Consider the following 13,500-nt stretch of genomic DNA (forward strand, 5'->3'; position numbering starts at 1 on the left):
GGTGTACTTCCTTTCAGCCCCGTCGACGGCACGAGGTTCTCCTCACTCGGCTTCGGATAGGCCACAGCCCTATGACGCACGGCTTCCTACTCCGGCGAGAGGACCCTCCAATGTGTGGTGCTTGTGGCGTCCAGGTCACTGTGCGCCACGTTTTATTGGATTGTGTTTTATTTTCTGACCAGCGGGTCGCGGCTGACTTGCCAGCGGACCTGCCATCTCTTTTAGGCAACACTCGGACGAACGTGGTTAAAGTTTTAAAGTTCTGTGCCCTGTCAAATGTTTTTACAAAGATTTTAGGGAGAGGATTTTAATTTGCTCACTGTGTGACAAGCTCGCCCATATTTTATGTAAGTGGCCAGCCAATAACAATTTCCTGTGACATTCTTGTTGCTATGTTTCCCCTTTCCTTAGGTTTTACTTTCTTATGTAGCATTTTCCTTCTTTTCCTGCTTTCTTTGAGTGTGTGCTTTAGTTTTCTTAGGTCTGTACACATTCGTTCCTTTTAATGTGTGTCAGGGCGCTGATGACCTCGATGTTGAGCGCCCATAAGCCCCAACACATCACCACCACCATCGACCGAGATAATTCAGTTATACATGCCGACGTAGCTAGGTGAAGATGAAGAGATAAAGTGTATGAGGATACTGAAAGGATGATACAGTATGTAAAGGGATATGAAAATCTAATAGTCATTGGAGGCTAGAATGCAGTTGTAGGGGAAGGAGAAGAAGAAAAGGTTATAGGAGAATATGGGCTTGGGAAAAGGAGTCAAAGAGAAGAAAGACTAAGTTCTGTTGCAAGTTTCAGCTAGTAACGGCGAATACTCTGTTCAAGAACCACAAGAGGAGGAGGTATACTTGGAAAAGGCCGGGTGATACGGGAAGATTTCAGTTAGATTACATCATGATCAGACAGCGATTCTGAAATCAGATACTGGATTGGAAGGCGTACCCAGGAGCAGATATAGACTCAGATTACAATATAGTGGTGATGAAGAGTAGGCTGAAGTTTAAGATATTAGTCAGGAAGAATCAGTACGCAAAGAAGTAGAACGCGGAGGTACAGCATAGTCGAAGAGGAATGGACATCTCTAGAAAGGGACATCACAGAAGTTGAGAAGGATAACACGGGTACAAAGAACGTATCTACGAAGAAACCATGGGTAACAAAAGAACAACTTCAATTGATCGATAAAATGAAGTACAAAAATGTTCCGGGATACTCAGGAATGAAGAAATACAAATCTCTGAGGAATGAAATAAATAGGGAGTGCAGGGAAGGTAACCCGAAATGGCTGCATGAAAAATGTAAAGACATCGAAAAAGAAATGATTGTCAGAAGGACAGACTCAGCATACGGGATAGTCAAAGCAACATTCGGTGACGTTAAAAGCAAGGGTGATAACATTAAGAGTGCAACGGGAATTCCACTGTAAAATGCAGACGAGAGAGCGGATAGGTGGAAAAAATACATTGAAAGCCTCTATGAGGGGGAAGATTTGTGTGATGTGGTAGAAGAAGAAACGGGAGTCGATTTAGATGAGATAGGAGACCCGGTATTATAATCAGAATTTAAAAGAGCTTTGTAGGACTTAAGCTCAAATAAGGCAGCAGGTATAGATAACATTCCATCAGAATTTCTAAAATCGTTGGGGGAAGCGGTAACAAAACGACTATTCATGTTGGTGTGTAGAATGTGTGACTCAGGCGATCTACCACCTGACTTTGGGAAAAGCGTTATCTACACAACTCCGAAGACGGCAAGAGCTGACAAGTGCGAGAATTACTGCACAATCAGCTTAACACCTCATGCAACCAACTGATTTACAAGAATAATATACAGAAGAATGGAAAATAAAATTGAGGATGCACTAGATGACAATTCAGTTTGGCTTTAGGAAAGGTAAAGGGACGAGAGAGGCAATTCTGACGTTGCGGTTAATAACGGAAGCAAGACTAAAGAAAAATCAAGACACGTTCATAGGATTTGTCGACCTGGAAAAAGCCTTCGACAATGTAAAATGGTTCAAGATGTTCGAAGTTCTGGGAAAAATTGGGATAAAGTGTAGGGAGAGACGGGTCATGTACAATATGTACAACAGCCAGGAGGGAATAATACGAGGGGACGACCAAGATAGAAGTGCTCGTATTAAAAAGGGTGTAAGACGAGGATGTAGCCTTTCGCCCCTACTGTTCAATCTGTACATCGAGGAAGCAATGATGGAAATAAAAGAAATTTTCAAAACTGGAATTAAAATTCAAGGTGAAAGGATATCAATGATACGATTCGCTGACAACATTACTATCCTGAGTGAAAGTGAAGAAGAATTACATAGTCTGATGAACTGAATGAACAGTCTAATGAGTACAAAGTATACCTTGAGAGTCAATCGAAGAAAGACGAAAGTAATAATCAGTAGCAGAAATGATAACAGCGAGAAACTTAACATCAGCATTCATGCTCACGAAGTCAAGGGAGTTAAGGAATTCTGCTACCTAGGCAGTAAAATAACCAATGACGTATGGAGGCAAGAAGGAGATCAAAAGCAGACAAGCAATGCCAAAAAGGGCAGTCCTGGCCAGGAAAAGTCTACGAATATCAAATATCAGCCTAATTTGAGGAAGAAATTTTTGAGAACGTACACCTGGAGTAAAGCATTGTATGGTAGTGAAACATGGACTGTGGGAAAACCGGAACAGAAAAGAATCGAAGCATTTGAGATGTGGTGCTACAGACGAATGTTGAAAATTAAGTGGACTGATAAGGTAAGGAGTGAGGAGGTTCTGCGCAGAATTGGAGTGGAAAGGGATATGTGGAAAACACTGATAAGGAAAGGGACAGGATGATAGGACATCTGTTAAGACATGAGTGAATGACTTCCATGATACTAGAGGGAGCTGTACATGACAAAAACTGTAGAGGAAGACAGAGATTGAAATACATTCAGAAAATAATTGTGGAAGTTGGTTGCAAGTGCTACTCTGAGATGAAGAGGTTAGGACAGGAGAGGAATTCGTGGCGGAACGCATCATAACAATCAGAAGACTGATGACAAAAAAGGGAGTTAGCTGTTTACATCGATGTAAGATTTATTGTTTTATTCACCCAACTCGCGGTCACCGCTGGTTTATTGCGAAGTAAATGAACATAAGATTGCGAAATGCATCGTTACTAGTAAATAACCATTTTTTACGAAATAAAGTGTGCAAACAAAAAATATGGAATAAAAGGAAAAAAACTAAAAATGAGGACAACTGCTGCTTGGTTACATATAGTGACTTTACATGTTCAACTATCATCATTCGCTGTTGGTGCATTTCGCGATATTTGCAGCCCCACGTGTGTTGTATTAAATGACAATCCACGTCGTTTTACGTTTTTTTAAACGGTAGTAAGAACCACTTTGTATACTGGTTGAAGCATGCACGGCAACTTTGATTCAAGTTAGTTTTACATGTTTCTAACTTTTTGTAGAATGAGAGGCGTATCGTATTTATATTATAATTTCTGTTTTGTTTTTTAATCTTTTAGTGTAGTAGACATAATGCTTTCTTCTTTTACTTCTGTTGTAGATTCTGAAGATGGCTATTGCATAGTGGAAACCGATAAGCCTGTTCCAAGAAAACTTTGCGACCAAGACAATAAAATAAACAATGTATGTATAGACAATAAAGTTTTTCATACAGCCTCGGCATACGCTGTGGTTGCCTCGTAGAGAAAGGGAAGGCTAATCGAACAGGAGAAAAGCCTCCTTGTATGTTGGTTTGCTGCTTACGTGAGTTTTTAAAGTTATTCAGTCACTTGAAATCAATAACTTGCAACTGTCACAATCGATTAACAGTCAATATGGCTTCAAAATTTAGATTTACTACTACGATTCAAGGCAGCGATCTGAATCTGGTTGTGAGCATGTGCCAGCATGTCAGCTGTGGACAAGTTTTGGCGAGGGCGTAACTGCGCTGAAGCAGGAGATGACGAGAAGCTAGAGGCATCCGATAGACAGGGCCCGGCCGTGGCGCCGCCGCCGTGTCAGCTCGGCTAGTTAGCGAGTTGTGCGGGGCCTGCTCTTAGCAAGTGTACCGCCGCAGGCCGTGCGCGAACATGCGGCAGGCCACCTACAGTCCGTGACGCGGCGCGAGGTTGCCTCTTACAGCCACAGGGCATGTTTCACGACGGAAACACGTTTGCCTAAAATCCCAACTGACAAGATCAGGAAACAGTCTAGCGACACTCCAATAAATTTCGCAAGAACAACGAAAATAAAAAGTGCCTACGTGTATCTAGGGAAAATACACGCTGACGGAAAACAAAAATCGCAGTACCAAAAATGTAATTAATCTAGCGTAATGAAATTTTGGTACTACATTTGTCTGCATAATTTTAATTGATTAACTTTGCAGGATCACAGATCACGCACGAGGTAAGCCATTGCAAATGTGAAATTTTCGTCCATTAACGACCGGTGTCACCACCAGAACGATGAACGCACACATGTAAACGTGTTGTACGTGTGTCTGATGTCAGTTTGTGCGATGGAGTTCCACGTCTGTTGCACTGGTTTGGTTAACACAGGGACTGTTAATGCTGTTTGTGGATGTCGCTTGAGTTGTCGACGTGTAGGTCCAGTGTGTTTGACATGCAGTCAGGTCGGCTGAAGGTCATCAATTGCCCTCCTTCCAACCAGCACAGAGCCATCACTAGCACCGAGGCAGAACCAGCTTTCACCATGAAACACAACAGGCCTCCACCCTGCCCTCAAATGAGCTCTCATTTGACACCACTGAAGTCGCGAAAGATGGTGGTTTCGGGTCAGTGAATGCACGGGGCACCTGGCTCGGAGCTGTCGTTGAAGTAACCGATTTGTAACAGTTCGCTGTGTCACAGTGGTGCCAACTGCTGCTCAGATCGCTGCTGCAGATGGACTACGATGCAACAGAGCCATACACCGAACACGATGGTCCTCCCTCCTGGTAGTGCCGCGATGCTCACGGGAGCCTGGTTTTCTTACGATCGTATATTCTCGTGACCACCACTGTCTGAAATCATGTACAGTGGCTTCCTTCCTGCCAAGTCTTTCTCTCGTAGCCCTATTACACGACCTCGTTCAATGTCAGTGAGGTGACGATAATGGCGTCTCTGTCGCATTTAAGGCAGTCCTGAGTAACAGCAACTCCCCACGTCCAATTTCAATGGTAACTAAAGCCCATCATCGTTTCGTTTATAGTGCACAATTCCTTCTTCATGTTGCTATATATTTCCATCAGAGTACTTTCGTGCTTCTTCTAGAAATGACTGCACTGAATTCTGTTGGCGATTTTCGCGGTATCTTTGGCTACCTAGGCTCAGATTTTTAACTGAAAAACGGTGCATCATAACCAGTGAACCGTCTGTTGCTTTAATTTCCTATTTTTTATCGTACTTAAATGAAGTCATTTTCCCGCGCAGGATGTTCTTTTATTCTGAAATAAATATTATGTTTCATTATTAAGAGCTTGGACATCATCAAGGTTCATCACAATAAAACTGTTATGCTCGTACATCGCTGTGGTAAAATGCCACACTTGTGAGCGTTCCTAATTAGGGGTTCGCCCAACTGTAATAAGCTGGAATAACAATGCCATTCTAATGTAGCTCGATAACGACGAAGCGAAGTGAATTACTAAGTGCTGCTTAATTAAATAGAATTTTCATTTCAGAACTAATGAACAGCTTATACGGGAAAATAACTGTCTTTAATAAATTTGGAGCAGCTGTGGACCCATATGTAAAATGTATTGAACTTTCAACTATTTGACCTTACGCAGGGACACTTCTGCGTTGAATGTAGAGCACACAATTCAGTCTAACTTGGTTAGCCAGGCGATTTTCCTTCTCGGAAAAGTCACTACTCTTTCTTGTAAAATCGTATACTGAAGTGGAACTATTTACTTTTACGTAAAGCCAGTCCGGGCACACTATAAGAGTGATTTTCCTTTGGAGATTAGTCATACTGATTTGTAAATACACTCTAAGACAAAAATTAAAAGAAAAAAACGAAGGAATTATGTGAATGGGTCTGAAATCGGTAGATGTGATGCGTATGTAAAGACAAACAAATGTTACTGTTAAATTGAATGATGTACTTAAGAGAAAGAGCTTCCCAAACTATGCAAGTCAAAAACGTATTGGACGACCTTCGACCCGTATGCAGACAGTCATTCGGATTTACACAGATTGATAACGTTGTTGGACGCCCTCCTGACAGATATCATGCCGAATTCCGTCCAGTTGTTACGTTAGATTGTCAATCCCGAGGTCATTGGGAGGCCCTGTCCATAATGTTCCAAATGTTTTTAATTATGGAGAGACCCGGCGACCTTGCTGGTCAAGATAGGGTTTGGAAAGCACGAAGACAAGCAGTAGAAATTCTCTCCGTGTGCGGGCGGGCTTTATCTTGTTTAAATGCAAGCCCAGGTTAGCTTGCCATAAAGTGCAACAAAACGGGGAGTAGAATACCATCGACATACAGCTGTGCTGTGAGGTGCCACGTATGATGCCACGTATGACAACCAAAGGGTTCCTGCGACGAAATTAAGGAGGCCCCAGACCATCGCTCCTGGCTGTCGGGTGGTATGGTGAGCTACAGTCGGGTTGATATCCCAACGTATTCCGGAACGTCTCCAGACACGTCTTTGCTAGCTATTGGAGCTCAGTTCAAAGTGGGACTCATCAATGAAGACAGTTCTCCAGTCAGTGAGGTTCCAGGTCGAAGACATGTCTCTGGAGACGTCCCGGACAGTGGTGGAATTCCATCCAGACTGTCGCCTGCAATACTGGCCCATAATCAGCAGTGAAGGTATGAGTTTCCGCTTGGCTGTAACCGCGGCACTCTTGCAGCAGACTTTTTACGTCCCGTTTTCTCCCACGTTATGGCAAGCTATACTAGGCTTATATTTCAGTAAAGTAATGACCTCCAGCACACGGCAAGAATCTCTACTGCTTCTCTTCGTGCTTGCCAAACCCTACCTTGGCCAGCAAAGTCGCCGAATATCTTCCCAATTGAGAACGTTTGACATATTACAGGTAGGGCCCTCCAACCAGCTCGGGATTTTGACGACTTAAGGCACCAACTGGACAGAATTCAGCACGATGTTTTCCAGGAGGACATCCAGGAACTCTATCAATCAATGCCAAGCCGAATGACTGTTTGCATAAGGGCCAGTGGTGGACAAACGCGTTATTGACTTGCCTAGTACTTGAAGCTCTTTCTATTGAATAAATCATTCAGTTTAACTGAAACTGTAATATTTTTTTGTCTGTGCATGTCCCTCATAGCTACCGGTTTCCGACCCATTCAGGTATTTTCTTCGTGGAGCTTTGCTTTTTTTATGTCCTGAAATGAAGTGTTTAATAGATGTAAATTCTAAGAATATATTATCCCTCGACGATTGCAGTGTGTAATTTTCATTAAAACAATCACATTCGGCCAAGTATGGGTGTCACTTAATGTGGCCAAGCAGTTTGTGGATACACTCCATACCGTCTCAGAGTTACCTTTCAACTTAAAATGGATCAAAAGATGGCCGTACGTGTCTGAAAAGACTCACTGTAAAGAAAATATTTCACAGCGATAGTCGAATAAAATCACGTTGTTCTCAAGTTGTTCATTATTATTGCTGATCCATTCAAATCAAACATGCACCCTTTTCTCCCTTATTTTCGCTGGTTTCGAAACAATCCAGCTCTATGAAACGAACGTAGAAGTCATTGCCGTACTGTATAATGAGATTACCGCTTGCATACTTTTCGAGACGCGGACGAAGGTCAACGAGTAAAACTCGGCATTAAGCTTCTGGTCGCAGTGGTCGTAAATCTACTATGTGAGGAGAGCATTCCCTTGAAAAATATATCCGAACCACACCACGCACTTTTTTCAGAAAACGTAGTCCGTTTCATATGACTTCTAATGTAAGCTTTTGGTAACATTACCGGCTTGTTTAAAATAGTAATGTTTACCTAGTGACGAATTTTGAATGCAATCGATGTAAATAGAGAAGACTTATTCCACAGCAAAACTAGCTAAACGCGTGCTATTACGCTCCTCAAACACTTGTTAAATTGTTATAGAATTTCCGCAATCTCACCACGTTATACCCTCGCGATTTTTTTTTTATTCCGATTTTGGCCGTCTAGGGACCGCGTTTTTCAATGTACATTTCTCCTATTGGGCTCCTCCTCTTTTCTCTTCTGCCAATATGTCTTCATCCTCTCTCTGTGCTGCTCCCTTCGGTCTTCTGTCCACACTGTTCCTCCAGTTCTTCTCTTCTTCACTTCAAATCCTTCAAAATGTTGAACTTTGTCTCTCATTAAGTCTCTGTTGGTTATATCATCTTCTCCTATACCCATCTCCTCTAAGTCTGCTTTGACTTCTTTGAACCAGGTAATTTGGGTTCTGGGGTTCTTGTCAAAAAACATGAATATTTTCTTTGCGAGCCTTTCATCATTCATTCTTTTCAAATGGGCGTAAAAGCTTACTCTTCTCTTCCTCATAGTATCTCCCACTTTCTCAATTTTGTCATACACTTCTCTATTACTTCTAAGCTTCCAAGTCCCATTCTCAAACCTCGGCCCAAGTACTCTTCTAATGATTTTTCGCTCCTTTTTTGCTATAGCTTCCATTTCCTTGTTAGTGTTCATTGCTAAACATTCAGATGCATATAGACACTCTGGCTTAATCACAGTGTTGTAGTGCCTTATTTTTGCGTTAATTGATACTGACTTCTTGTTGTACACATTCTTTGTTAGCTGGAATGCCATTTCCATTTTTCTTGTTCTTGTTTTATTTCCTTCTTTATCTGAAGCATTGGGCTGGATGATTTCCCCTAAATATTTGAAATTAGAAACCTTCTTTATCTGGCCATACTTTGTAATCATATTGTTCGGTGCCTCTTTTACATTGGTTAGGTACTCTGTCTTTTCAAAGGAGATTTTCAGTCCTGCTTTTTCTGCTGTTTCATTCAGAATATTGATCTGTTTGACTGCTTCTTCCAAACTTCCTGCCAGAATCTCTAAGTCATCGGCAAAAGCGAGGCAATCTACTTCTAATCCATCCTTTATTCTTCCTAATCTGATTTTTTGTATTCCTTCTTCAGTCGTTTTCTTCCTCCACTCTCTAATAACTTTTTCTAACACCCAGTTGAATAGGGTAGGTGACAACCCATCTCCTTGTCTTAATCCTGTTCTGATTTTGAATGGTCTGGATACCTCACCACGGAACTTTACTTTTGCATAGGTATCCGTAAGTGTTTCTTTGACGATTGCGACTGTTTTCTTGTCTGCTCCAAACTCACTAAGGATGTTAACCAAGGTTGTTCTGTCAACGGAGTCGTACGCCTTCTTGAAGTCAACAAACGTGATAAAGATGTCTTTTCCTCTTAATCGTCTATATTTAATAATTAACTTCAAGTTTACAATTTGCTCCACACAAGATCTTCCCTTCCTAAAGCCTGCTTGGTATTCACCAATTTCTTGATCAAGTTGTTTCTCCAATCTGTTTTGTAGGGCCTTAGATAGAATTTTATACGTTACCGGAAGTAAAGATATCCTTATGTAGTTATTTGCATCGGTTTTATCCCCTTTCTTGAAGATGGAGTGGATTAATGCAGTTTTCCATTCTTCCGGTATACGTTCCGTTCTCCAAATCTCATTGATTATTCCCAGTAGTTTTTTTTTCTTGAGTTGTATTATCCACACTTTTCCACATTTCTGCAATTATCATGTCTTCCCCTGGTGTTTTATTGTTCTTAAGGTTTTTAATGATTTCTCTGATTTCTATGAGGCATGGGGGTTCAGAATTATTACCCCATTTTTGCTTTATTCATGACAGTTGTTTTGAGGAAGACTTACTCAAAACGTGTCCTGCTTTGGAATACCGTGTTGTTAGCATAAACCAAAGTTTTCTGTCAGTCTAAAGTGGCAGCATTCCTCGGTATCTTTACCTAATCGATGCCACTGAACACTTCCACGTCATACGTATTGAATATTAGGGCCTATTTTGTCATGCGCAGCTTTACAAAGATTGTAAAGATTGTAAAGAGAGCACCTCGACAGACACTATTAACGACTAAATAAACCTTTTTTGAAGTGTAGATATGTAAGTACGACTTACTTCTTCAACAACATCGGTTATGAATCAGACAAACTCTCTTCTTCAAAATGGAGAAAAAACTTAAGTAATCTTGACATAAAAAGTCTAAATTAAAATAAAAACTTGTTTTACTTTATCATAACTCACTTCAAGACTGAACTACATTCGTAATGCCAGCTATCGTGTATACAAATCAGGAAGTAACTTATATTTTACGTGCAGTTATTAGATAATTTATAATGCTGCAATTTAACTGTCTGTCGATCAGTGCCAGTTGTCAGAAACTATGTTACAACCTTTCGAACATCTCACGATATCTCTCTCCGGCGAGAAAATGTTTATGTCACTGAAAAATACGTGTCAAGTGCGCCAACGTGCACGAAAAGCTTCACAAATCTATCTCGCAATTCGTCCATTTCAGGGCAGTTGCGTCAGTTTTGTTGTAGGGTACTTCATGATTCGCCACAGCAAGAGCAGTATCACTTCAGTGTTGATACTGGCAAGTCTGCATGGCTCCTTCAAGAACAACGTTGTGACACTTTACGTGTATAAAATAAGTGGAATGTAATTTCTAATATGATTGATTATTATAACGTCAGTGCTTATACATTGTCTGAATCGTACTTTATAACGTCCTTCAGACATACATGCATGTCTGAAGCAACAGACTATTTGTCGATTACGGCTGTTGTAAATATTACGGAATTTCGTGCGTTGCAGCAAACAAGACAAAAATGGATAGTTTTGGTATAAAGAAATTTCAGACCGATTCCCTTTTCTCGGCGGAATGTAGTCCTACATTATACAGCATGAGTCTTACTAACGTTAAAAAAAACCGAAGACACATAGATGACGCTGAGGCAAGTAATTTAATATAAGACACGTGGGGTCGAAAATATCGAGAAATACACCAAACGTGGATGAGAAATGTTGAACGTATGACGTCACCGGATTATTGAGGGAATGACTGAGCGATGCAATACTTGCATTGAACAAAAGGTGCCGATTTCGATCACCTTTTGTAGATATGATCTGTTGGAAATATAGAAGTTAGAAAATTATTGTCCTCATTGTAACCAAGTAAAATCTGTTTCTATTTTGTATTTATTTCCATTTGTTCATTCCTTTTTACAGACATTATTTAGCAAAGAAAACACAATTCGGAAGCGTATCGTCATTTACTTGTGACGGAATACGGTAGGTTTTTGTTGTATTGTACTTAGCAGTTAAACAGAGCCGACTGCGATACCAAATACAACAATAAATAAAACAATAAATTTTACCTCAATGTAAACACATTAACTGTCTAACGCAATGAAAAAATTCTGCCTGCCAGACGCAAGACTCCAACCCTGAGCTCCACGCATTAAAGTGGCGCTACAGTCTGGAACCGCGCGACCGCTACGGTCGCAGGTTCGAATTCTGCCTCGGGCATGGATGTGTGTGATGTCCTTAGGGTTAGTTAGGTTTAATTCTAAGTTGTAGGGGACTGATGACCTCTGAAGTTCAGTCCCATAGTGCTCAGAGCCATTTGAGCCATTAAAGTGGCACACGTGGGTCCAGAACCACACCGACGTGAATACTTGACTTAGGTTGGGACGATCAGGTGCAGCAGACCGATTGGCTCAACTACTGCGCGTATGGCGAGTCACGTCATCTGGTGGCGTCACATGTTCAACAATAGTCATCCACTTTTGAGGTATTTCGCGACGACTCTAACATTAAAATAATTGTCTCAGCGTCATCTACGTCTCTTCAGAGGTTTTTAATCGTTAGTAAGAATCGCCTGTATAATCCAGTTTGCAATTCTCTGTTATCGCAAACTGTGTTCCATAAATTGTACATAGCTGACGTTCCTTATTAAACTGTATTACTTTTCATAAATAATAATTTTCCACTTTTTAGTTTTCTAATAAAGCAATTTCAAATTCTTTTTGATGTTTCATTCTAACTTAAGTACTAATTTTGCCTGTTGGAGATTAGAATGTCGCATTATGTTACAAAAAGTAATATATATAATTGTTGAACATGTGACGTCACCATATGACGTGTCTTGCCGCACGCGCAGTCAATCAGTCTGTCGCACGTGATCATCACAACCCAAGGCAGAATTTTTTCATTGTGTTATATCTACAGAGTCCGCCAGAAAAATGTATACACTCTTTGTCAGCCTCTATCGAGATATCGATCTTGCCGTTCGATTTGAGTTACGAGTGTGTTGTAGTATGGCTCAACAGATGTCAGTACTTTCATCTCGGTATTGAGAAAACAAGATGGATGGAGCACGCTTGACATCCGAGCAACGAAAATGTGTTGTGAAGTGGTTTTTCATGTTTGTTAATGTTGTTGAAGTGCGACGTCAGTGGAGGTGGGAGTTTGAAACAGAACCGCCAACCCGCCTAACAATTAAACACTTCATTGACAAGTTTGAAATGCATGGAACAATTTGTGATAATCAGAAGAGAAGACCAGGAAGACAGCGTACAGGTACAAGTCCTACTTCGTCGGCTCTCGTGTTGCTGCGCAATGTGCACGTGAAGTGGGGGTTAGCAGTACAAGTGAACGAAGAATTCTGGAAGTTGCAGAGTGGAAAGTTTACAATCCACGATTACTGCACGCGATTAATGAAGACGATCCTGATCGCCGAATGCAGTTTTGCGAATGGTATCAGCAAATGGTAACTGATGACGAACAATTTGTGACGAAGGTAATGTGGCACAATTTAAACTTAATGGAACCGTGAATCGGCATAACAGTGTGTACTGGACACCAGAAAATCGGCATGTTTATGTGGATAAAGCGGTCAATCTACAGGGGTTCATGTGTGGTGTGGACTATCATCTAGTGGTTTAGTAGGCGCCTTTTTCTTTGATGCTACTGTCACTGGAGGAGTGTACCTGGAAATGTTACGCACGTCAATTTTGCCAGGTATACGTGTGCTTTATGAGGCTGAAGAGGTCTTCTACCAACAGGACGGGGCACCGCCACACTACCACCTAGCCGTCCGAGCTTTCCTGGATGACAATTCTCCGGGGCACTGGATTGGACGAAGAGGGCTCATTGAGTTCCCCTCCATAGATCTAACACCTATGGACTTTTACTTGTGGGGAACTGCGAAAGATAACGTCTATCGACGTAAGCAATTCACGCTGGAGGAACTTCGCCAGAGTACAGCGACATGTGCAGCTATCTCCACTGTAACACTGAGTGACGTCGTTGCGGCGAACGCTCGTCGTTCTGTTATGTGTATAGCCAACAGGGTGAACATTTTGAACATTTAAAGTAACCATGTATTAAACTGAAGGTTGTACAACATGTGTGATCAATTATTAAATGTAAAATAAACACATAAGTAATACTTTTCGTTCCTTAAA

This window comes from Schistocerca piceifrons, chromosome 3 (genome assembly GCF_021461385.2).
Source record: "Schistocerca piceifrons isolate TAMUIC-IGC-003096 chromosome 3, iqSchPice1.1, whole genome shotgun sequence".
Lineage (NCBI taxonomy): Eukaryota > Metazoa > Arthropoda > Insecta > Orthoptera > Acrididae > Schistocerca > Schistocerca piceifrons.